The sequence below is a fragment of the Arachis ipaensis genome, chromosome B5 (assembly GCF_059453495.1).
Source record: "Arachis ipaensis isolate K30076 ecotype BB chromosome B5, ASM5945349v1, whole genome shotgun sequence".
Classification (NCBI taxonomy): domain Eukaryota; kingdom Viridiplantae; phylum Streptophyta; class Magnoliopsida; order Fabales; family Fabaceae; genus Arachis; species Arachis ipaensis.
The window spans coordinates 143,967,475-143,989,696 of record NC_142440.1 but is presented as its reverse complement, the minus strand read 5'-3'; the positions used below and the strand labels follow the sequence as shown (position 1 = coordinate 143,989,696).

Here is a 22,222-nt window from a genome sequence, read left to right as displayed (position 1 = left end):
CTTTACTTAAAACTTAGTTTATAAAACCTTATTTTTAAACTTTTATTAATTACTTTTTAAATCATGAACTTTTTAATATTCTATTTTTAACCTTAATATTTTATAAAATTATATTTGAAACCCTCACTTATTTTCATATTTATGAAAATAACCCTGAACTTTTATAAAATACCTATTTTTACCCTCGTACTTTATTTATTACCCAAAATACCCAAAATCTTATATAATTACAAATTGTACCTTAATTTTTATATACAAATACAATATTACCCTTCAAAAATAAAATGTCATTACTATAATCTTTCTTTTATACCAAAACCGAAACTCTTAACCCTTTCCTTTCAAAATATTACTTGTATTTTAATCCGTTTTCGAGTCTTTCAATTTGATTTTTCTCAACTTTTAATTTAATCTTTCAACCACCAAATCTCATCAATTTTCTAAAAATACCACATCACAACAGTCTCAAAACCATTAAAACAACAACAGCTGAGCTGTTCCTCATAGCCAAACCAACAAATCACAAGCAACAATAATAATTCAACATAAACTCATTCAATAGTCAACGGAATCAACATTCACTTATCAAATTCATATTTAATTATTATAAAGTTACCAAACCCTACCTCCATACGAAATCAAAATCACAGAAACTCCGTAAAAGCTTTTTTATCGAACTGTTGAAAAAAACATCAGAAATCGTCTATGCCTCTTAGAATTTCAATTTGTCGAACTTAAGGAGAAGGGAAACTACGTCACCGTCAATTTTTACTGAACAAAAATAACGCTAATATATAGAGAAAAAAAATACGAACACTTTTATCAGTTTAGATTTTTTATTAGAGTTACAAATCTCAAAAAATCGAAACTGAAAGCTCAATGGTTCCATGGTTTCCGTTCTCCTCTCTCTCACGGTGTTTCTCTCTTTCTTTTTATTTGTTTTTGGTTCGGTCATATTGAATGGAAACTATAATTATATGCATGAAATAAGGTTAGGTGTCAAGCTTATTCGTATATAAGCCACCTTCCTTTCTTTTCTTTAATTTCCTTAATGCCTTCGCCAAAAAGAAGGTAATAATTGAAATATTTTATTATAATAAAAATTATTTAAAAATTCTAATAAATTTTAAATTCAAAGTATCATAAAATTTAATTTAATTATTTAAAAAAAATATTTTTTTAAATAAAATAATAAATCATGAATAACTCAATGAAATTTTTAAAATTTTGGGATGTTATAACACCATCTCTATTTTATGGTTTAAGTGTAAAGTTCTGTGTGGTAGGGTGTTACAGACATATCGGACAACTCCCCATTCTACAATAAGAGAATCTCCATTCTAACTTGCTTATGGCATAGAAGTTATGATCCCTGTTGAGGTTAATGAAGAAAGCTCCCGAGTAAGGTTTTACAATGAAGAGAAAAACATCCAAGTTCAAAAAAATAGCTCGACTTCCTTCTGAAAGTCCGAAAATAAGCACGGATAAGAGAGGCAGCGTTAAAATAGAGGATGTCCACAAGGTACAACAAAAAGGCCATCAGAAAAAATTTCGCCACAAACGACCTCGTCTTGATAAGGAACGACATCAGGGTTCAGAAGTCGGGTGAAAGAAAACTAGCTGCAAATTCGAAAGGACCTTTTAAGATCATAGAAATTTTGGAAAAAGGTTACTACAAAGTGTCCGGCCTGCAAGGGAACTTGCTCCGTAGGTTGTGGCATACATGCAACATGAAGAGATATTACAGCTAGAAAGCGATCCTTGTTTTCTGACGTATTTTTTTTCCGACTTCATGGTTTTGTACCGAAAAGGATTTTCTTAAAGGGAATTTTAATGAGGCATCATAACGAGGGTTGAGAGTTGTTTAAAAATCTTAGTAGCAAAAACACTTGTAAATCATTTTCAAGTAATGATAATTCATTTCTATTCTATTATCTATTACGATACGCCCTAACTTAAACTCGAAAAAATGCGAAAATCATTGCCCGACCTGGATGGTCAGCGAGATGAAGCGACGAGGTCCAAGTTAGGGTAAAGAAGTTATATACACAGATCATGGCCACAACTCGGAAAACCACTTATAAGTCGGTAAAAGAAAGGGCCTGATGAGAGGCAAATGTCGGTTTAGATTTTTTACAAAAAGAATTGCTTCGTCAGTAGTATAATTCTAAACCAAAAAATGACCCTAATAATCAAAATTTAAATGATTGTCACAATTTAAATCAATAAAAACCGGGAGTTTTAAATCCCAGGTCGTTCTCTCTAGGAATTGCAATCGAGTGCTCAATTATTGGTTATGGAAAAAATTAGGGGTTTGGATTGCAATTAACAAGAATTTAAATGACAAGAAATTAGAGAAGCAAGTAATAACTAAATATCAAAATAATTAAACTAAGACAATTAAGGAAATTAATGAAGAAAGAGTTTAGCAAGGGTAGATGGTTAAGGATCACTATCCTTGTTACTAACCATAACATGATAATTACAAAGAGCAATCCCACTTCTTCATCCCCAACATCGGAGGAAAGTCAAATAGGCTTAATTAATCCTAATCTATAAGTCCTAATCAACTTACTAATTAAATTAGCAAAAGATTAGCGTCAATAGAAACAAGATTAATTAAAATCTCCAAATTATCAATCAACTTGGACATTAGTAACTCAAGGTTATCCAAGTTACCAACCCAAGTCAAGAATGTAAAAATCTACTCCATAACTAAGGGCAAGCATTTTATCAAATACCTAGAGTGCATAAACATAAAGTATCAAAAATTACAAGAATTAGTAAAATATATAGCTGCCAAATGCAAGAAATTAATAACAACAACTCAATTAAGCATATAAAAAAATATAAAACATCAAATTGTATTAAAGAAAATTAAAATTAACAAGAGAATTCATAAACTAAAAGTGACAAAAATGAGAAATTAACAAGAGTAGTAAAATTAAGATGCTAGAATAAGAAAATATAAAGAAAACTACACTAGAACAAGATCAAAATCTAAAATTAAAGAGAAAACTAAGCTAAGAACTCCAAATTTTAGAGAGAAGTTGGAGCTTCTCTCTCTAGAATTGGCGTAAAACATCATGTAAAACAAAACTAACTCTACTTTTTTCATTCCCCGTTCAATCCTTGGTTCAATAGCATCACAAATGAGTTGGATTGGGCCCAAAATGTACTCCAAATCGCGAGTCACGTGCTTCTTTAATGAAACACGTTTTTTGTGTCCCACATATGCGAGATTTGGCTGCGTACGTGGACGGCTTAACTCAACGTCCACTATAGACATATGCATATTATTTTGAAACCTTGGATGTTAGCTTTTTAATTACATTAAAACTGCCTCATTCGGAACTCTATAGCTAAAGATATAATCACTTTAGTACAAAGAGGTCAAGATTGACAACTTTACAAATCTTTCACTTCTTCATGAATTCTCCACTTTTGCATGCTTTTTCTTCATCCTTTCGAGCTATCCTTGCCTTCTAAAACTTAAATCACTTAAAGAAATACATCAAGGCATTGAATAGAATAAATATGGATTAAATTTGACAATTTAAAGGCATAAAAAATATATTTTTTATAATCAAGCACAATTAGGAGAAATTCACAAAAACATGCATTTTTCATAAATAAATGCAAAATAAGTTGATAAATTCTACTCTTTTCTAACCAAAATTCATAGTAAAATACGATTTTATCAACCTCCCCACACTTAAACAAAAGTATATCCTCATGTATACGTCAAGAAAGACATGAGAAAGGGATATCAACATTTATTGAAAATAAACTATCTAAACCTATTCTTATTCTATTTATCTATCTAACTATATGTATCTACCAAATCTATATATTTTTATTTGGTCAAAATAAATCAATTTTCAAGAAAATATATAAACAAAGAGGGTCGAAAACAATAACAACCAAGTCAAATCTACAATTGATTGAGTCATAAAAAAGTATTTACAAACTTGCAAGATAAGAGATAATCACATGTGGAACATAGAGTTAAACAATCGAACCCTTCACCAGATGTGTGTACGCTCTAATTGCTCAAGTGTATAGGGTTGATTCACTCAATTCTCTTCTAATCTTGCTCTCCAAGACTTATTTTTCTTCTAATAATCAACAATCATTCAATACATGCATACAAATATCATGAGGACTTTTCAAGGATTGTAATGGGATTAGGGTAAAGGTGAGGATGTATATAGTCAAGTGAATTAGAATTTGAATCTTTGATTAACTTAAACTCTCACCTAACCTACAACAACCTATTCAACTATAATGTAAACCTAACTATCCGTTATTTAATTTTTCACACACCCATGCATTCTTTCAATTCATATCACATATGCATTTTTATTTCTCAAACTTTTCTTTTTAAAATAAAATTTGTCCCCTTTTTATTATTTTCTCATTTCTTTTTTTTCTTCTTTTTTTCTCTTTTTTTTTTCAATAACATAATATATACAAAAATATTCATGTATATGGTTCAATATTGGATGCATGAGTATGTACCAAATTTCTAAAATTTCAACAAAAATACAAAATATTCCTTTTTTGTCCTCTACTAATGTTCTCAAATTTTTCCACACTAAGATAATGCACACTCTCACTATCCTAAACTAATCAAAGATCCAAATGAAGGACATTTATTATTTTTTACTTAGGGGTAGTGATGTACTGAAATTAAGAACAAAAAGAGTTAAAGAAGATCAAAATTGGTTAACAATGGTAGATAAAAGGGTAAGGCTATATGAGTAAGTGAGCTAACTTGAACTAAAGGCCTCAATCATGTAAATGTATTTATACAAAGAATAACGAATATAAAGAATCAAACAAATTAAATATTACAATCATAGAAAGAGAATAACACACAAGAAGAAAAATAGTGGTTAATATGAGGTAACCACTCATTAAAGCTAAAAAACTCACAAGGTTGTGTGTTCTAGCTCTAAACTATGTTCTATAATTATTGTTCAAGAAAGTTCAATGAAAGGTTTTCAACTCAAATCAATTGGGATGCCTTATAGATAAATTCTTTGAAAAATTTTATTATTTTGACTAAACTTATTATATATATGTATATATGAAAAGAAATACAATAAACTAATAAGATGCAATTAAAGCTCTAAAAAAATGCAACTAAGAATTCTAAAAGACATAGTAATAACAGAAAAAATCAAATGTAAAAGTGTTTGGGATTAGAACTTTTCACCCAAAAAATGCCGATTCGGTTAGATGACCACCCCACACTTAAAAATTTGCACGGTCCTCCGTGCGCTTACTACAATTAGGGGGTAGATTTAACGGATTGCCACCTTCAGCTGGTGAATCTTCAAGTTGTTATGACTGAGGAAGATGCTTCTCCCTTCGCTTTCGTCGTAGCGCTTTCCTTATTTGACTTCTTTTTTACTTATGATGACTCATCCTGAAAGATAGAAAACAGGATATAGTAAGATGAGTTAACTCGGAGATAAGAAAGTATAAATTGTTGGAATGAGGTAATAATCACTAAAATGAAGTGAGTTGATGAGTTTGTGACTTTTAAGGAAAGCAAATGTGTGAATTCTAAGTTTGCGCGTGGTTTAAAACTCACACACTAGCAGCAAAAGCTTTATGTCACCATCATTTAAAAGAGATATGTAACTCACTCATTTTAGTGTGCTCGAGATACTTGAAAGAAAACTTGTAGATTAAGGTAAACACACAAGCAATAAAAGAGTATAAAAAACATTCAAGCAAGAACAATGCATCAACTTGGTGATGTAAATAAAAATCAACGTAAGTAAGCATCACCTAACAATAAATGCATCAATTATAATTTCAATCTCAATCCAAGAAAGAATAATTCAGCAGCAAAAAATAGCAAATCAGATTAATAATCCCAACACTCTTCACTTAATCTAACCTATTCTAAACACCTAATCCACTAAAACAAGAAATTAAACTAACTAGCTAACTAACTAAAGGAGATGGTGGATAATGATAAAGAGAAGGTATGAGAAAGAGATGAGAAAGGGAAGAGTGGGGTGCGAATTAGGGTTCGCACAAGAAGGTTTCATGTTATTAAAGTCGTGCGTATACATCTGTCATGTGTACGCGCAAATTGGCTTTTTTTTCTTTTTATTTAAACTTTCATATGCGAGAAATGCGGTGCACGCGATAATGTCAAAATTCAAAGGGTCGCGTATGCGAGCTATTGCCACTGCCCCGTTATGTCACGTACGCGAGACATGGCTGTGTACGCGAGAAGATACACGCGATGCGAGCTATTGCCACTACCCCTTTGTCTCGCGTACATGATAAATGGCTGCGTACGCGATATTGCTCTTTATTTATTTTCAGACTTTTCCATACTTCTTACACCAAACTAAGCCTCTTAAACACCTAACAAGATACCAAAACAACACCAAACCTTATTAAACATGCTAAACCATCAAGAAAATCTAACAAACCTATCTAAAAAGGAGATTTAAATTATTAACCAACTTTTTACAAAAAGAGAAAATGAAAAGATATTATCATAGTGGGATGTCTCCCACCTAGCACTTTTGGTTAAAGACCTTAAGTTGGACATTTTGGTGAGCTCTTTGTCAAGGTGGCTTGTGCTTGAATTCATCCTTGAACTTCCACCAATTCTTGGACTTCAATTGATTGCCAGAGTCTCCAACCAAGTGCACCAAACCTTGATGAAGTTCCACACAAGTCAGGAGCTCCCAAAATTGATCCTCATCTTGTAATTCGAGATCTTAAACCTTGTTTTCACACCCGTCTTCAAGTTGACTCTTGTGATTCCATCCGGGTGAGCTCACTTCAGAATTCTCATTTGAATACCCAAACATCCTCCTAAATCCATTCAATTTAGCATTCCGCCAACCATAGGACCTAGGCCTTGAAGGTTCAACTTTAATGAGCCTAGTATTATTTTGCCAACCACTACACAAATCTCTGTTACTCTTCAATCTACAAAGAGTTTTAAGTTAACCATATGTTTCAAGCAAACCATATTCAAGTGGGACATTAAAGCTTAAGGATATGATTGTTACCTACTCAAATGATGTGATGGATGGTTGCTTAGTGAGAGAGTGATGAGCGGATAATTTATACCCTTTTTGGCATTGTTTTTACGTAATTTTTAGTATGTTTTAGTTACTTTTTATTATATTTTTATTAGTTTTTATGCAAAAATCACATTTCTGGACTTTACTATGAGTTTGTGTGTTTTTTTGTAATTTCAAGTATTTTCTGGCTGAAATTGAGGGACCTGAGCAAAAATCTGATTCAGAGGCTGAGAAAGGACTGCAGATGCTGTTGGATTCTGACCCTCCTGCACTCAAAGTAGATTTTCTGGAGCTACAGAAGCCCAATTGGTATGCTATCAATTGCGTTGGAAAGTAGACATCTTGGACTTTCCAGCAATATATAATAGTCCATACTTTGCCCGAGATTTGATGGCCCAAACTGGCATTCAACGCCAGCCAAAGACCCTTTTCTGGCGTAAAATGTCAGAACTGGCACCAGAACTGGAGTTAAACGCCCAAACTGGCATCCAAGCTGACGTTTAACTCTAGAAAAGGCCTATGCACGTGTAAAGCTCAATGCTCAGCCCAAGCACACACCAAGTGGGCCCCGGAAGTAGATTTCTGCACTATCTGCACTTAGTTACTTATTTTCTGTAATCCCTAGTAACTAGTTTAGTATAAATAGCACTTTTTACTATTGTATTCGTAGGTTGGTAGCTATCCTTGGACTTTAGGGAGGCTGGCCACACGGTCATGCCTAGACCTTTTTCTCTTATGTATTTTCTACGGTGGAGTTTCTATACCTCATAGATTAAGGTGCGGAGCTCTACTGTTCTTCATGAATTAATGCAAGTACTATTGTTTCTCTTTCAATTCATGCCTACTTCTTCTCCAAGATATACTCTCGTACTTAATTCAGTTAAGTCAGAATGAAGGGGTGACCCGTGACAATCACCCACTATCTTCGTTACTCACTTAGCCAAGATTTGCGTGTCTGACAACCACAAGCGGTCTACATGATGTTCAACGTAGTCATTGGACGACAGCCGGAGTATAATCTCTTGGGTCTCTAATCCACAATTTGCATCGCCTCTCCTGACAACAAAGCATCCGAATCCGTGGGATTAGAACCTTTGTGGTATAGGCTAGAACCAATTGGCAGCATTCCTGAGATCCGAAAAGTCTAAACCTTGTCTGTGGTATTCCGAGTAGGATCTGGGAAGGGATGACTGTGACGAGCTTCAAACTTGCGAATGTTGGGCGCAGTGACAGTGTGCAAAAGGATAGAGAGATCCTATTCCGGCGCTAGTGAGAACCGACAGATGATTAGCCGTGCGGTAGCTGTACCTGGTATTTTTCATCCGAGATGAGAAATCCGACAATTGATTAGCCGTGCAGAAACCGTACCTGGTATTTTTCATCCGAGAGGATCATACAGCTTGCCATGGAAGGGAGCACGCATGATTGGATGAAGACAATAAGAAAGAAGAGGATCAGAAGCAACAAAGCATCTCCAAACGCTTATCTGAAATTCCCACCAATGAATTACATAAGTATCTTATTTTATTTTATGTTTTATTTATCTTTCAATTATCAAAACTCATAACCAATTGAATCCGTCTGACTAAGATTTACAGGATAACCATAGCTTCCTTCAAGCAGACAATCTCCGTGGGATCGACCCTTACTCACGTAAGGTATTACTTGGACGACCCAGTGCACTTGCTGGTTAGTTGTGCGGAGTTGTGAAAAGTGTGATCACGATTTCGTGCACCATGTTTTTGGCGCCGTTGCCGGGGATTGTTCGAGTTTGGACAACTGACGGTTCATCTTGTTGCTTAGATTGGGTAATTTTATTTTATGTTTAAGCTTTTTATTTTTATTTTCGAAAAAAAAAGAGAAAAAATATAGTTTTCGAAAAATTCATAAAAATTTTTAAGAATGAATTCTAGAGTTTCATGAGATATGTTGAAGCCTGGCTAGCTGTTAAGCCATGTCTAATCTTTTGGACCGAGGTTTCCACTTTCCTTTGTAGAAAGGGCATGTCTGTAATTGTTATGCTAAAGCTTGGCTGGCCATTTGGCCATGTCTAATTCTTTTGGACCGAAGCTTTACACTAACATTGCATGAATCCTAAAATTCTTATTAAAAATTTTGAATTTCTTTATTTTCTTTTTCCAAAATAATTTCAAAAAATACAAAAAAAAAATTAACAAAATCATAAAAACCAAAAAATTTTTTGTTTGAGTCTTGTGTCAATTTTAAGTTTGGTGTCAATTGCATGTTTTTAAACTTTCTTAAAATCTTCGAAAATTCATCATGTGTTCTTTCTTGATCTTCAAGTTGTTCTTGTTGATTTTTTTTGTTTAATCTTGTGATTTTCTTGTTTTGTGCTTTTTGTTATTTTTCATATGTATTTTCGAATTCATAGTGTCTAAACATTAAAAATTTTTAAGTTTGGTGTCTTGAATGTGTTTCTTTTCTTAAAAATTTTCAAAAATATGTTCTTGATGTTCATCATGATCTTCAAAGTGTTCTTGGTGTTCATCTTGACATTCAAAGTGTTCTTGCATACATTAGTTGTTTTGATCTTAAATTCTGATGTCTTGTGTCATTTTGTTGTTTTTCTCTTTCTCCATTAATTCAAAAAATTCAAAAATAATTTCTTTCCCTTATTTTACTCATAAATTTCAAAATTTTGGGTTGACTTAGTCAAAATTTTTTAAAATTTAGTTGTTTCTTGTTAGTCAAGTCAAAATTTCAATTTAAAAATTCCATCTTTTTCAAATCTTTTTCAAAATCAAATCTTTTCCATTTTTCTTTCATGTTTTTCGAAAATTCTTCAAAATAAGTTTTCAAAATCTTTTTCTTAATTTTACTTCATATTTTCGAAAACTTTACTAACAATTAATGTTTTGATTCAAAAATTTCAAGTTTGTTACTTTCCTGTTAAGAAAGGTTCGATCTTTAAATTCTAGAATCATATCTTTTAGTTTCTTGTTAGTCAAGTCATCAACTTTAATTTTAAAAATCAAATCTTTTTAATTTCTTTTTCAATTATTTTTCAAAATAAATTTCAATCATATCTTTGTAAAATTTTAATTTCAAAATCTTTTTCTAACTTCTTATCTTTTCAAAATTTATTTTCAAATCTTTTTTAACTAACTACTTGATTTGTTTGTTTTAATTTCAAAAAGTTTACTATCTCTTATCTTTTTCAAAACTACCTAACTACTTTTCTCTCTCATTAATTTTGAAAACTAACTAATAAATTTTTCAAAAATCTTTTTAATTAATTAATTTCTTTAGTTTTCAATTTTATTTTATTTCTTTTCTTAAATTTCGAATTCTAACTTATAATTAAAATAAAAACAAAAATATTTTTCTTTTCTTTTAATTAATATTCGAATACTTTCTCTCTCCCATCTCTCTCTAATTATTTATTTATTTACTAACACTTCTCTTCTACTCATAATTCGAACCCTCTCCCTCTCTCTGTGTTCGAATTCTTCTTATTCTCTCTCTACCTCATTGTTCTATTCTTCTATTCTTATACTCACATAAAAGAATCTCTATACTGTGACATAGAGGATTCCACTATTCTCTTTATTCTCTTCTTTTTCATATGAGCACGAACAAGGATAAGGACATTCTTGTTGAAGCTGATCCTGAACCTGAAAGGACTCTGAAGAGGAAGCTAAGAGAAGCTAAAGCACAGCACTTTGGAGAGGACCTTACAGAAATTTTCGAAAAAGAAGTAGATATGCAGCCGAACCCAACAACATTGATGGAGATGCAAGGAAGATGCTTGGTGACTTTACTGCACCAACTGACTTCTATGGAAGAAGCATCTCAATTCCTGCAATTGGAGCAAACAACTTTGAGCTTAAGCCTCAATTAGTTTCTCTAATGCAGCAAAATTGCAAGTTTTATGGACTTCCATTGGAAGATCCTCATCAGTTCTTAGCTGAATTCTTGCAAATCTGTGATACTATTAAGACCAATGGGATTAATCCCAAGGTCTACAGACTTATGCTTTTCTCCTTTGCTGTAAGAGACAGAGCTAGGATATGGTTGGACTCACAACCTAAAGAAAGCCTGAACTCTTGGAAAAAGTTGGTCAATGCTTTCTTGGCCAAATTCTTTCCACCTCAAAAGATGAGCAAGCTTAGAGTGGAAGTCCAAACCTTCAGACAGAAGGAAGGTGAGTCCCTCTATGAAGCTTGGGAAAGATACAAGCAATTGATCAGAAGGTGTCCTTCTGACATGCTTTTAGAATGGAGCATCTTATGTATATTCTATGATGGTCTGTCTAAATTGTCCAAGATGTCATTGGACCACTCTGCTGGTGGATCTCTTTATCTGAAGAAAACACCTGCAGAAGCCCAGGAACTCATTGAGATGGTTGCAAATAACCAGTTCATGTATACTTCTGAAAGAAATCATGTGAATAATGGGATGACTCAGAAGAAAGGAGTTCTTGAGATTGATACTCTGAATGCCATATTGGCTCAGAATAAAATATTGACTCAGCAAGTCAATATGATTTCTTAGAATCTGACTGGAATGCAAGCTGCATCTGGCAGTACTAAAAAAGCCTCCTCTGAAGGAGAAGCTTATGACCCTGAGAATCCTGGAATGGAAGAGGTAAATTACATGGGAGAATCCTATGAAAACACTTACAATCCTTCATGGAAGAATCATCTTAATTTCTCATGGAAGGATCAACAGAAGCCTAATCAAGGCCTCAATAATAATAATGGTGGGAGAAATAAGTTTGGCAATAGCAAGTCTTTTCCATCATCTTCTCAGCAACAGACAGAGAATTCTAAGCAGAGCCTCTCTGACTTAGCAACCATAGTCTCTGATCTATCTAAGACCACTATCAGTTTCATGACTGAAACAAGGTCCTTCATCAGAAATTTGGAGGCACAAGCAGGTCAGCTGAGTAAAAGAGTTACTGAAACTCCTCCTAGTACTCTCCCAAGCAATACAGAAGAGAATCCCAAAAGAGAGTGCAAGGCCATAAATGTACCCAAAATGGCAGAACCTAGAGAGAGTAAAAAGGCAGTGATTTACAATGAGAGAGACCTCAATGGACATCCACTGACCACTAAGGAGTTCCCTAATGAGGAACCAAAGGAATCTAAGGCTCATACAGAGACCATAGAGATTCCACTGAACTTACTATTGCCATTCATGAGCTCTGATGAGTATTCTTCCTCTGAAGAGGATGAAGATATTATCGAAGAGCAAGTAGCTCAATATCTAGGAGTAATCATAAAGCTGAATGCCAAGTTATTTGGTAATAAGACTTGGGAGGATGAACCTCCATTGCTCATCAATGAACTGAATACTTTAGTTCAACTGAAATTACCTCAGAAGAAACCAGATCCCGGAAAGTTCTTAATACCATGTACCATAGGCACCATGACCTTTGAGAAGGCTCTATGTGACCTGGGATTAGGTATAAACCTCATGCTACTCTCTGTAATGGAGAAACTAGGGATCTTTGATGTACAAGCTGCAAAAATCTCATTAGAGATGGCAGACAAATCAATGAAACAGGCTTATGGACTTGTAGAGGATGTCTTAGTGAAGGTTGAAGGCGTGTACATCCCTGCTGACTTCATAATCCTAGACACTGGGAAGGATGAGGATGAATCCATTATCCTTGGAAGACCCTTCCTAGCCACAGCAAGGGCTGTGATTGATGTGGATAGAGGAGAGTTAGTCCTTCAATTGAATGAGGACTACCTTGTGTTTAAGGCTCAAGGATCTTCTTCTGTAACCATGGAGAGAAAGCATGAAAAGCTTCTCTCAATACAGAGTCAAACAGAGCCCCCACACTCAACTTCTAAGTTTGGTGTTGGAAGGCCACCACTAAGCTCTGAGTCTCTGTGAAGCTCTCTAAGAGCTCACTGTCAAGCTATTGACATTAAAGAAGCGCTTATTGGGAGGCAACCCAATGTTATTTAATTATATTTATTTTTATAGACATTTGTTTTCCATTGTCATGTTATGTTTTCTTTAGGTTGATGATCATGTGGAGTCATAAAAACAGCTGCAGAATTAAAGCGGAATCAAAAACAGCATCAAAAACAGCATACCTTGGAGGACAGGCTTACTGGCGTTTAAACGCCAGTAAGGATAGCAAAATGGGCGTTTAACGCCCAGTCTGGCAGCATTCTGGGTGTTAAACGCCATAATTGGCAGGCAGACTGGCGTTTAACACCAAAAAAGGGTGTCTAGTATCTGGCTGACATTAAACGCCAGAATTGGCAGACAGACTGGCGTTTAACACCAGAAAAGGGTGTCTGGCTGGCGTTAAATGCCAGAAAGGGGCATTAGGCTGGCGTTTAACACCAGGAAAGGTAGCAGAGATGGTGTTAAACACCAGAAATGGCATACAGAGGGCGTTTAAATGCCAAAATGGTGTAGGGAGCAGAATTTCTTAACACCTCAGGATCTATGGACCCCACAGGATCCCCACCTACCCTACCTCTTCTTCTCTCCTCTTGACACCTTTCCATAACACTCTTCCCCAAATACCCTTGACCAATCACATCAACACCTCTTTCCCAAAACACCATTCACCTATCAAATCCTATCCTCTTCCCCATAATCTCTTCACAACTCACATCCATCCACTATTCCCATCATAAAACCCCACCTTCACCTACCTCACCATTCAAAGTCAAAAATATTTCCCTCCCAAACCCAACCCCCTCATACACGACTTTCCTTTCTCTCTTCCCTATAAATACCCCTCCTTACCACCTTCAATTTCACACATCATAAACTCCCCCTTGGCCGAATCCAAAACACCCCTCTATCTCCTCCATTTCTTCTTCTTCTCCTCCTTTTTTTCTTCTTTTGCTTGAGGACAAGCAAACCTTTTAAGTTTGGTGTGGAAAAAAGCTTTGATTTTTGTTTTTACATAACCATTAATAGGCACCTAAGGCCGGAGAAACCTCTAGAAAGAGGAAAGGGAAGGCAATTGCTTCCACCTCTGAGTCATGGGAGATGGAGAGATTCATCTCAAAGGTCCATCAAGACCACTTCTATGAAGTTGTGGCCAAGAAAAAGGTGATCCCTGAAGTCCCCTTCATGCTCAAAAAGGGTGAATATCTGGAGATCCGACGTGAGGTTTGAAGAAGAGGTTGGGAAGCTCTCACCAACCCCATCCAACAAGTCAGAATCTTAATGGTTCAAGAGTTCTATGCCAATGCATGGATCACTAAGAACCATGATCAAAGTGTGAACCCGAACCCAAAGAATTGGCTCACAATGGTTCGGGGAAAATACTTGGATTTCAGTCCGAAAACTGTGAGGTTGGCATTTAACTTGCCAATAATGAGAGGAGATTATCATCCTTTCACTAGAAGAGTCAACTTTGATCAAAGGTTGGACCAAGTCCTCACAGACATTTGTGTGGAAGGAGCACAATAGAAGAGAGACTCCAAAGGCAGGCCAGTTCAACTGAGAAGGCTTGACCTCAAGCCTGTGGCTAGAGGATGGTTGGAGTTCATCCAACACTCTATCATTCCTACTAGCAACCGGTCTGAAGTTACAGTAGACCGGGCTATCATGATCCATAGTATCATGAAGGGAGAGGAAGTAGAAGTTCATGAGATCATATCTCTAGAACTATACAAGGTGGCTGACAAGCCCTCCACTTTGGCAAGGTTAGCCTTTCCTCATCTCATCTGTCACCTTTGCAATTCAGCCGGAGTTATCATAGAGGACGACATCCCCATTGAAGGGGACAAGCCCATCACTAAGAAGAGAATGGAGTAAACAAGAGAGCCCACTCATGGACCTCAACAAGAGCATGAGGAAATTCTTCATCAAGAAATCCCTGAGATGCCTCAAAGGATATACTTTTCTCCACAAAACTATTGGGAGCAACTCAACACCTCTTTAGGAGATTTGAGTTCCAACATGGAGCAACTAAGAATGGAGCACCAAGAGCACTCCATCATCCTCCATGAAATCAAAGAGGACCAAAAGGCCATGAGAGAGGAGCAACAAAGGCAAGGAAGAGACATTGAGGACCTAAAGCGCTCCATAGGATATTCAAGAGGAAGAACTAGCCGCCGTTACTAAGGTGGACCGGTTCTTTAATCTCCTTATTCTTATTTTTCTATTTTTTGGTTTTTATGCTTTATGTTTTGTCTATGTTTTTGTCTTCATTACATGATCATTAGTGTCTAGTGTCTATGTCTTAAAACTATGAATGTTCCATGAATCTTTCACCTTTCTTAAATGAAAAATGTTTTCTAAAAGAGAAAGAGAAGTATATGAATTTCGAATTCTATCTTGAAAATAGTTTAATTATTTTGATGTGGTGGCAATACTTTTTGTTTTCTGAATGAATGCTTGAACAGTGCATATTTTTGATAGTGAAGTTTATGAATGTTAAAATTGTTGGCTCTTGAAAAAATAATGAAAAAAGAGAAATGTTATTGATAATCTGAAAAATCATAAAATTGATTCTTGAAGCAAGAAAAAGCAGTGAAAAGCAAAAGCTTGCGGGAAAAAAATGGCGAATATATATATATATATATATATATATATATATATATATATATATATATATATATATATATATATATATATAAAGAAAAAGAAAGAAAAAGAAAAAGCAAGCAGAAAAAGCCAATAACCCTTTAAACTAAAAGGCAAGGGTAAAAAGGATCCAAGGCTTTGAGCATTAATGGATAGGAGGGCCTAAAGGAATAAAATCATGGCCTAAGCAGCTAAATCAAGCTGTCCCTAACCATGTGCTTGTGGCGTGAAGGTGTCAAGTGAGAAGCTTGAGACTGAGCGGTTAAATTCGTGGTCCAAAGCAAAAAGAGTGTGCTTAAGAGCTCTGGGCACCTCTAACTGGGGACTCTAGCAAAGCTGAGTCACAATTTGAAAAGGTTCACCCAGTTATGTGTCTGTGGCATTTATGTATCTGGTGGTAATACTGGAAACCAAAATGCTTAGGGTCACGGCCAAGACTCATAAAGTAGCTGTGTTCAAGAATCAACATACTGAACTAGGAGAATCAATAACACTATCTGAATTCTGAGTTCCTATGGATGCCAATCATTCTGAACTTCAAAGGATAAAGTGAGATGCAAAAACTGTTCAGAAGCAAAAAGCTACTAGTCCCGCTCATCTAATTGAAACTAATCTTCATTGATATTTTTGAGATTTATTGTGTTTTCTCTTCTTTTTATCCAATTTTATTTTTAGTTGCTTGGGGACAAGCAACAATTTAATTTTTGGTGTTGTGATGAGCAGATAATTTATACCATTTTTGGCATTGTTTTTACGTAATTTTTAGTATGTTTTAGTTATTTTTTATTATATTTTTATTAGTTTTTATGCAAAAATCACATTTCTGGACTTTACTATGAGTTTGTGTGTTTTTCTGTAATTTCAGGTATTTTCTGGCTGAAATTAAGGGACCTGAGCAAAAATCTGATTCAGAGACTGAGAAAGGACTGCAGATGCTGTTGGATTCTGACCCTCCTGCACTCAAAGTAGATTTTCTGGAGCTACAGAAGCCCAATTGGCACGCTCTCAATTACGTTGGAAAGTAGACATCTTGGTCTTTCCAGAAATATATAATACTCCATACTTTGCCAGAGATTTGATGGCCCAAAATGGCGTTCAACGCCAGCCAAAGACCCTTTTCTGGCGTAAAACGCCAAAACTGGCACCAGAATTGGAGTTAAACGCCCAAATTGGCATCCAAGCTGGCGTTTAACTCTAGAAAAGGCCTATGCATGTGTAAAGCTCAATGCTCAGCCCAAGCACACACCAAGTGGGCCCCAGAAGTGGATTTCTCCACTATCTGCACTTAGTTACTTATTTTTTGTAATCCCTAGTAACTAGTTTATTATAAATAGCACTTTTTACTATTGTATTCGTAGGCTGGTAGCTATCCTTGGACTTTAGGGAGGCTAGCCACACGGCCATGCCTAGACCTTTTTCTCTTATGTATTTTCTACGGTGGAGTTTCTACACCTCATAGATTAAGGTGCGGAGCTCTGCTGTTCTTCATGAATTAATGCAAGTACTATTGTTTCTCTTTCAATTCATGCCTACTTCTTCTCCAAGATATACTCTCATACTTAATTCAGTTAAGTCAGAATGAAGGGGTGACCCGTGACAATCACCCACTATCTTCGTTACTCGCTTAGCCAAGATCCGTGTGTCTGACAACCACAAGCGGTCTACATGATGTTCAACGTAGTCATTGGACGACATCCGGAGTATAATCTCTTGGGTCTCTAATCCATGATTTGCATCGCCTCTCCTGACAACAGAGCATCCGAATCTATGAGATTAAAACCTTCGTGGTATAGGCTAGAACCAATTGGCAGCATTCCTGAGATCCGAAAAGTCTAAATCTTGTCTGTGGTATTCCGAGTAGGATCTGGGAAGGAATAACTGTGACGAGCTTCAAACTTGCAAATGTTGGGCACAGTGACAGTGTGCAAAAAGATAGAGAGATCCTATTCCAACGCTAGTGAGAACCGACAGATGATTAGCCGTGCGGTAGCTGTACCTGGTATTTTTTATCCGAGATGAGAAATCCGACAGTTGATTAGCCGTGCAGAAACCGTACCTGGTATTTTTCATCTGAGAGGATCATACAACTTGCCATGGAAGGGAGCACGCATGATTGGATGAAGACAATAGGAAAGCAGAGGTTCAGAAGCAACAAAGTATCTTATTTTATTTTATGTTTTATTTATCTTTCAATTATCAAAACTCATAACCAATTGAATCCGCCTGACTAAGATTTACAGGATGACCATAGCTTGCTTCAAGCCGACAATCTCCGTGGGATCGACCCTTACTCACGTAAGGTATTACTTGGACGACCCAGTGCACTTGCTGGTTAGTTGTGCGGAGTTGTGAAAAGTGTGATCACGATTCTGTGCACCAGAGAGGCTCCAACCAGCTTTGGTAAGGTGATTGAAACTTCCTTTGACTCCTCTTTGATAGCTACCATCCCTTGACAAACTTCCTCAACTTGCAATTCTTGCTTGTCAACTTCTTTCAATTCTTCATTGTTCACAATCTGTCTTGGAGATTGCGTATTATTCTCCTTAACATCACTTTCAAACTTATTGGAAGAAGGTTTAACAACTTCCACAAGATCACCAACATCACTAATTGGTGTGGAAGTGTCTTCAATCTTGAAATCCATCTCTTGCTCAACTTCTCCTAAATCTTCAAACACTTCTTCATCCTCAAGGATCTCCACTTCCTCTACTTGTTACAATACATGCGTCCACTCCCTGTTCTCCAATTGAGATTCTAAACTCTCTTTTATACTATGCTCTTCGATTATTTTTCCTCGCTCATCAATGGGAGTGCTTTGATTGCATGAGCGTTGTGAGGCTAAGTTGGTTTCGGCTTCGGCTATGGTAGCTATGATAGTGTCTTTGACGCTCAATTGATTCTTGTGTTTCCCTTCTTGCCTCACTTTGCTCTTGAAGAAATAAAATGAGAGTGTCGTCATCCATGGGAGTTGGTGGTGGAAAGGAGGATTCATTGTGTTGAGCTTCTTCTTGCTCCTTGAGAAATATGATTGTGTTAAGCCGATCCATTGCTTCCATGAGACGATTCCTTGGCTCTTGTTGCTCTTGGTTACTATAATTGGGATCATTTTGCTCTAGGATCAATGGTTGCGGATGCTCTTCCATGGAAGTTTGTGGTGTAGAAGATGGTTAATTGTGTTGAAGGTAACTATCATAAATAGGAGGTGGTTCATATTGGTAAGCATATTGAGGTGGTGTATATAAAATTGGTGGTTCTTAGGAGTATTGGTGCTGGAATAGTGGTGATTCTAGTTATGGTTCATATGGTTATTTTTGAGGTGCATATGGTTGGTGATATTGTGGTGAATATGAGTTAGGATCATATGGAGGTGTTTGGTGTAAGATGAGGCTTGTGAGCATGGTTGAGGGTAATGTTGAGGAGGTGGTTCATAGGCATATGGTGGTGGTTGATAACCATAAGAAAATCCACAATATCCATTGGATTGATATGCATTACAGGACAGATTATAACCATAAGAGACCGGAGGAGATTGTTACCAAGAAGGTTTTTATAAGCGCATAGCTCCTCTCTCAATTGATTCCACGATCCATGATGCGATTGATGAATAGAATTTACTCAACATAAATTCATCCGGCAAGTATACCGAATCGCCATGTAATAACTCACTATTGAGTGAGGTCGATCCCACAAGGATTGATGGATTGAGCAATTTAAGTTAAATGGTTTCTCTAGTCAAACAAATATTTGATGATTTTTGTGTGATTAACTCAACAGAAAAGTAATTGACATAGAAAGTAAAAGTGCTGAATCTAAACGACTGAATAATAAAGGGCTAAAAGTAAATTGCGGAATGATAAAGTGCGGAAACTTAAATGACAAGAAAGTAAAGACAATAATGTAAATGAAAAGGAATTGTAAATTGCATAGATGTAAAGGGGTTCTGGGTACTGGGAGTCAAAGGAAATTAGAAATTCAAAAGCAATGAAGTGAAGAAAACTAATGGGTGAGATTTATTAGGGATCGGAGATGTTGTGATCCTTGGTGAATCAATGGGTCTCAACTTCTTTCTCAATCATATGAAGTAGATCTATGACAGATTGTAAATAATTGAATTCCAATCTCTTGGCAACTCAATTTCTCTCAACACAATCAATCGCCAATCTCTTGATCTAATTGTTCATGAGAAGAGGTGAAGCTCAGTTTCTAATCCAAAGGCCACACAACTCTCAGGATCTCAACTCAAAGAGGTTACATGTCACATACCAACTAAGAGTATATTGATCAAGAAAATTGTGAGAGATAAGCTTCAATCTGAATCCTATGATCCCTTTCTCAAGGCTCACATAGAGATTCAAGTAGATCCAATCCCCCTCTCGGTAGTGATTGGATCTATGAAGCACAAAAGCTTTCCCTTAGATAACAACAAATGGATTGAGAAGAAGAATTGCATTAATCCATTGGAATTACATAGAGCTCCTCCCCCTAATGAGTGTGAGTTTAGTTGATCATCGCTCTAAGAAAACTCAAAAGAACTTGAAAGTGCATGAAAGTAAAATTGCATCAAAGTAAACTTGTGAGAAAGTAAAACTACGCTAAGTACAAGCAAGTACAGAAATGTAAAGTGTAGTGATCTAATTCCTACTCCGTAAGCCCCCTCGAAGTTCAAAACTTCACTTATTTATACTACTTCTCTAACTTCAAGTGAGTCTTCAAGTCTCTAGATGTGGGCCCTTGGCCTTAGTGAAGCAAGTTAGGAAAATGCCCAGGCCCTTTTCAGCATTGCCAGTGTTGCTAACGCTATCTTCTATATGTGCGTACGCATGTGCGTACGCATGCCTCCCCAAATCTTCCAATTTCTGCTTTGTGCATGGTCGAAGACGTTATTGGGACAGCGTTAGCGTTACCAACGCTAGGGGTGTTCAAAACCGATCCGGATCGAACTAAACCGATGGACCGAACCGAAAAAACCGAAAACCGAAATAACCGAAAACCAAAAAAACCGAAAAATGATGTTTTGCGGTTTTTTTTACGGTTCGGTTCGGTTTTCGGTTCTTGCCACCAAAACCCTAACCGAACCAAACCGAACCGGTTCTTTAGAAAACCCTAAAATTAAAACTACCCCAACCGGCCAACCCCACCCCCATACCCCCACCCCCCCCAAACGCGTTACTGCTGCGCGAGTCCCTCCCCTCCCCGGCTCCCCCCATGGAAACCTAACCCCGCCGCCCAAACCCCAGATCGGAGCCACCACCCACGCACCCACGCACCCAAACGGCCAGCAGTCACCCACCTTCTTCACTCCTTGTCCTTGATACTCGAAGTCGAAGGTAGCAGTCACCCACCCACCGCGAACACGAAGACGAAGAGTCGAAGACCCAGTCACCCACCCACCCACAAGACCTCCGACCTCACCAGTCACCACCTCCGACGTCACCGCCTCCACCCAGAAAGCCTCCACCCAGCAGCGTTTCTGGGTTCTGTAGGGTCCCCTCACCACCTCCGACCTCGCGGCCTCCGCCCAGAAAGCCTCCCACCCAGCCACCGATTCAAGTGCATATGGAGCCCGAGCCATCTATTCAGGTAAACTTTACTGATTCATTCTTACCTTGTTGTTGGTATTGCTGCTTGGTGCTTGCTGGTTAATGGTTATTGTTCAATGTTCAGTTTTAATTTTAACCTGAAAAATAGTTTATAAGTATTGCTGCTTGGTATTGCTGCAATGTTGCTTGGTGCTTGGTATTGCTTGCTTGGTATTGCTGCTTGCTGCTTGGTATTGCTGGTTTAATTTTGAGATTATCAAGTTTTGTTCTGTTTAGTGTTTAATTTGGCAAGTTCAATTTGTTCATTGCCAAGTTCAATTTGCAAATTCTGTTTAGTGTTTATTGCTGCCTTGCTGGTTTAATTTGTTCATTGCTTGTTCACATTATCAAGTGCCAATTCTGTTTGGTTAATGGTTATTGTTCAATGTTCAGTTTTAATTTTAACCTGAAAAATAGTTTATAAGTATTGCTGCTTGGTGCTTGGTATTGCTTGCTTGGTATTGCTGCTTGCTGCTTGGTATTGCTGGTTTAATTTTGAGATTATCAAGTTTTGTTCTGTTTAGTGTTTAATTTGGCAAGTTCAATTTGTTCATTGCCAAGTTCAATTTGCAAATTCTGTTTAGTGTTTATTGCTGCCTTGCTGGTTTAATTTGTTCATTGCTTGTTCACATTATCAAGTGCCAATTCTGTTTGGTTTAATTCTGGTTCACATTATCAAGTTCAATTTGTTTGCTGCCTTGCTGGTTTAATTTGTTTATTGCTTGTTCATTGCTTGTTTGCATTATCAAGTTTTGTTCTGTTTTGTTTATTGCTTGTTTATTGCTGGTTAATGGTTATTGCTTGTTTATGTAGTTTGACGTTAGTTCAAGTGAGAATATGGGCGACACTGGATTGCCTCCAGTTCCTATTCCGAATGAATCAACAAGCATCAGATCTCTGACTGCTTTGCCTCCTGTGCCAGCTCCTCAACGAAACACAAGGAAGATTGCTAGTAGAGGCCGAGGGAATTAAACTTCAGTTGTGTTGAGATATTAAACTTCTTTAATTGTCGTATTTGAATTCTATTGTCGTTATATTTTATTA

General features: G+C 36.5%; 1 long non-coding RNA gene and 1 other non-coding gene across 2 annotated transcripts; one reads left to right on the top strand and one right to left on the bottom strand.

Annotated features, from left to right (window-relative positions):
• Nucleotides 1-11,192: 11,192 nt before the first annotated feature.
• On the bottom strand, nt 11,193-11,300 carry LOC148566073 (small nucleolar RNA R71). Its single transcript, XR_015885199.1, has one exon. It is a non-coding gene; the product is annotated as a small nucleolar RNA R71 (small nucleolar RNA).
• A 9,461-nt stretch (nt 11,301-20,761) lies between these two features.
• On the top strand, nt 20,762-22,222 carry LOC148566072 (uncharacterized). The gene is made up of 2 exons (XR_015883813.1): nt 20,762-21,179; nt 21,992-22,222. It is a non-coding gene; the product is annotated as an uncharacterized LOC148566072 (long non-coding RNA).